Genomic DNA, 5251 nt, shown 5'->3' with positions numbered 1-5251 from the left:
CGAGGTAGTGCATTGCTGAGTGGATGGAGGTGGTGGAGGAGTCCAATCTGATGAAGCAAACAGACGACTTCCTGGTTGTGTAACCACCCTTCCCCATGAGACCTGCGATTCCTCATTCTATACAACATTCGCTGACGCGCATAGGTTTAGATATATATAAATATAAAGCATACATAACGAATTAGAATTGGAACACGTAGCACTAAAACTTTCTTTTTAGTGCTTCCGAGTGACAAGTTTTGGTAATTAGATAATTACCACTATAGTTAATTTATTTCTTTTAAAATTAACTATCTCTTAATAATTCATAAGTAATGAATTAGTAGAAAATTATCCTAAATGCGTTACCAACTATTAACCCGATTTTTCCTTCCTCCCGTTTAAAGCCACGGTTTTTTCTTTTTTTTCTTCTCCCGGTTAAGCCGAACCAAGTTTCTTTTAATTAAACTAAAACCTAAGGAGAACTCTGGTTAAGTTCATTCCCTCTTCCTCTCTCACTACTGAATGCTACTCCAGGAGGAACCATAGTCACCGCTTCATACAATGATTGCTGTGAAATGGTGTTGCAAGGGGAGAGAGTCACGAAACCTTGTTGTACCAGCTCATCCTTTCCCACCTTCTATAGATATATATGGTAGGGCCAAGCCTTTCAATTCCTCTGAAGACTACATGAAGAGAAGAAAGGAATCAAAAGTGCTGATTGCTCAAAGAAAAGGAGAAGGAAAATGGCAATAGGATCATCATCATCATCTGCGTACACCACCATCAAGAAGGAAGAAGAGGCCTACTAAAGGAGTTGCAATCTGAAGTTAGAGAAGAAACCCTACCATTTTTCTTTCTAATTCTCTTGGTATTTTTCTGATTAGGTAAGAAATCAGTAACTCTGTATGCTGTTGTTCTTCCTAATTCAAAGGTTTTACGCTTGTTAAGCTTCAATTTCTGTAAATGAGGACCAACCCAATCAAATTCATCCTATCACAAGAATGAGACTCCTTCCCTTACTCCATGTGCAGGTCATTTTGCCTTGTGAACTAGCAAAATTCCTTAATTACATTTGTTAGGGTTTTCTGGGTTACAGTAGCAAGAAACATACCTTGGTTTGTAAATCCTTAAAATGAGGTAAGGGTTAGGATTGTAAATTAGATATGGATGATTGTTAGATGTAATCTTGATTGATGATGATGAGCTAACATGATTAATGTTGCTAAAAATTCTGTTAATTGGCTGAATTATTGTTGTTGGATGTAGTGCAAATTTTTAATGTTGTGAAAGTGTGATCATGTTATGTTTATTGTGTAAATTCTTGATGTATATAGATCTGAAGCTCTTGGACAGAATTATGGAATAATTCATATAGATATAGTAATGAGTAATGAGAATTATTGATTGGCATGAGTTAGAAACTTAGAGGATCAAATTTGGTTTTGGAAAATTAGGGAGCCTTGCTGGAGAAATTCTGGAACAGATTGGACAGCAACTTAAAAGAAATTTTGGGAGCAATCTGGCCAGTTTTTACAAGAAAAATTATTTTTCTAATAAACTTCAAGAGATCAATATTTCTCCATAAAAATTTTAAGAAATTTGGTCAAGTGTTTTGGAAGATATGAATTTTTGAAATTTAGTGGTTGCTGCAGAATTTTCTGGTTTTCTGGTTATGCAATATCAAATTCCAGCCACTATAACTTTTGACGTATTTGGAATTTTGAGTTGGTTTCAAAATTATTTTGAGGATCTGTGAGTCTACTTTAATTGGGTATAAGTTTCATGTCCAGAGATATTTTGTAGAGTTAATTATGTCTCTTGGAAGTTGTGTTGTTCGCAGGAAATTCAGAACCAATCACTTGAAACAGGACAGCAGTTCCAATTAACATTTAATTAACCAAACTAAGTGCTATGAACCTGAAACTTATTTGTCCTAAAACTTAAGAGAGTTGGGTGTATCCTCATCAAATTCTGGAAGTATCGTATTAGAATTGGATTTATCATAAAATTTTCAAAAATAGAGCTGTCTGTTGTATTTTTCTGAATTTTCCTAGGACAGCAGCAGATTTTTATTAAATTTGTCATCAAATCCAATTGTAGTCCAAACACAATAAAACTTTAATTTTAATCCAAAGGGTATGTCCAGATTTGGCATCATACATGACTTTAGTTAAATGAAAAGGAAAGGATAGACTTTTGTCAAAAAGTTGATGTTAAATGGTGATGCGGAGGAATTTCTAATTAAATGGTGATGCGGACGTAGGTATAATAAAACGGTGATGCGAAGCTGCGTGTATGTAATTGGTGATGTGGAGGTATAATGAAAAGAAAAGAAAATGAGAAACAATGAATGAAACAAAAGTTGAGAACTGTATATTAAATGAGCCTTGTGCCGAATTGCTAATGCGAAAGTACCCGCCTAACTAATAGCCTAAGGATGCTAATGCAGGAATGTTCGCCTAACTGATGGCCTGTTTCTTGCCGTGATGCCAAGATATCCTAACTGACATGGGTTCGTCCATGATGATAATTGTGCTTGAATGACACGGTAAGGAAACCATATTTGGGATTAGCCCCGAGTAACGTCGGGTTGCGGGTAGACAACCGATGCATGAGCTCCTGGCCTGTGCTAAGAATAGGCATGCATCATCTTGTATGCGCATATGCACTTCCGGTGAATTATTTATTGCCATGCCCTAATTGTTTATACTATCTATTTGTTGTATGCATCTCTGTGCCCTGTGTTTCCATGTTTGTTATTTTTCTGTTTCACGACAACTTAAAGACAAAGACCTTAGGTTCCCTTTTTACCTTGCTGAGAACTCTTGGTTCTCACCCTTCTTTTCTTTCTTTTTCCCCCTCCCTAGATGGGTTCGGCAGAGGAGTTCTATGAGTTTTGTCTTATCCTGACCTATGAGGACCCAGCGCGGGGCGGAGTCTTAATATGGAGTACGTTGTGGACCCGCATCTATGTTTTCCACGAGCCCGAGTTTCACGTCTCTGTACTGTACCCTCTCTTTGACTTTTACATGCCGTACGCGTTCACGCTATCCGAGTTACACCATCTTGGAGATCAGTCCCCCTCTTCTCCTCCCCTTCTCTTGGTAGGACCATGCCATAATTTACTTCTCCCGGATGCTCCGCACACATATGAGATCGACTTGGATCTTGCGCAGCACCTTCCCATTTTTGCACCTCAGTCTAATCCCATCGAGTCCGATGACCTTCTGGAGTTCGTGGTAGTAGCCATGGAGGCCAACTCTTTGGTCATGACGTGTCAAAAGTTGAGGTGTTTCAAGTTGGTATAAGAGCAGTTCGTCCTTTGAGTCTTGCGATGGATTGATTATGCCTCCTTTCATACTCTGAATCTTTTTATGCCATGCAGTTAGGATATTTTGTAATATATTCTGCATGAAGGTCTGTGAACATCCCTTGTAGTAATATTAATACTTGATTTTGATATATTAAGAATGATCACCTTAATATTGATTATTGGGTATTGATAGGACTCAAATGGCTGTGAATAGGTGAGGACGCACTCGACTAGAGGGAACAAGTGAAGGAACTATCCTCGATGAAACGGCAATTCTTGAATCTGTAAATGCCATGGCCGCTGCTGTACGCGATTCAATAGCTGCTACCAATTGAGTAGTTGAACGTCTTGACCGCCACAATAGGCTGGAAGTAGCAATGGAACTACACATGGAAATGGAAAAAGTGACGAAGGTGAAGATGGATTACGCAACAAAAATCGGCCAATGACTTTAGCCTCTTTATTGAAAATCAATCCGACACAGTTTAATGGAAACAGTAGTGCTACCCGAGCTGACGACTGGCTTAAGGAAATAGGACGATCACTGCGAGCACAACAAGTCCCCGAAGCACAGCGTGTAGAATTTGCTGCCTACATGCTGAGGAACGCTGCGCAATATTGGTAGCAGGGGGTGCTTCAACTGCTGGGAAGAGAACCTGTTGACATCACTTGGGATGAATTTTCAACTGAATTCTATAAGAAATATTTTTCTCAATGTTTCTGTACCACTAAGGAATTAGAGTTGCTTTAGATGAGACAGTGAAACATGATAGTCACTGAGTATACTCGCAAGTTTGAAGAGAAAGTTATGCCGATTCTCAAACGTTTATCAAGGAGCACCAGCTGCATTCAAGAAATAGAAGTGTATCAAGTTCGAAGGAGGACTTAGGGAAGAATTGTTAGCTCATGTGGGCTCAATGGAAATTCAGAATTTTGCGGAATAGTTAACAGGAACCAACTGACAGAAGAATGTATAAAGAAGCTGGTGGTAGCGCAAACTAACCAAAGGAATCTTCCAACAAGGGATTTCAATCGTAACCTCACTCCTCAAGGTAGAAATGTCAAAGTAATTTGGCAGCCAGACCTAGGCAAACAACCGCAGCCGACCCAACCAAAACTGACATGCATTGTGTGTGGAAGGAATCATGGAGGCAGATCCTATCTGTTGAAGTCTTGGGTTTGCTATAACTACGGTAAGCCTGGACACATAGCCAAAAAATGCACACGACGAATGGAAGAATTTGCTTCCCCTGGGCAACAGCAGCCAAGAAGGGCGTTTGTTATGGATTTGGAAAATACTACCGAAACCAATCCCCTTACTCGAGGTAACAAAATTTTGAGGACAAAATTTTTTTAGGGAGGTAGAATGTAACCACCCTACCCCCACGAGGCCTGCAATTCCTCGTTCTATACAATGTTTGCTGACGCGCATAGGTTTAGATATATATAAATATAAAGCATAGATAACGAATTAGAATTAGAACACGTAGTGCTAAAACTTTTTTTTTAAGTGCTTCCGAGTGACGAGTTTTTGTAATTAGATAATTACTGCTATAGTTAATTTATTTTCTTTTAAAATTAACTACCTCTTAATAATTTATAAGTAATAAATTAGTAAAAAATTACCCTAGATGCGTTACCAACTATTAACCCGGTTTTTTCTTCCTCCCTTTCAAAGCCATAGTTTTTTCTTCTTTTCCTCTTCCCGGTTCAGCCAAACCAAGTTTATTTTCATTAAACTAAAACCCAAGGGAAACTCTAGTTAAGTTCATTCCCTCTTCCTCTCTCACCACCGAACGCTACTCCAAGAGGAACCACGGTCACCTCTTTATACAATGATTGCTGAGAAATGGTGTTGCAAGGGGAGAGAGCCATGAAGCCTTGTCCCACCGGCTCATCCTTTCCCACCTTCTATAGATATATATAGTACAGCCAAGCCTTTCAATTCCTCTAGAG

This window comes from Arachis ipaensis, chromosome B04, assembly GCF_000816755.2.
Source record: "Arachis ipaensis cultivar K30076 chromosome B04, Araip1.1, whole genome shotgun sequence".
Lineage (NCBI taxonomy): Eukaryota > Viridiplantae > Streptophyta > Magnoliopsida > Fabales > Fabaceae > Arachis > Arachis ipaensis.
This window is presented reverse-complemented; position numbering follows the sequence as displayed.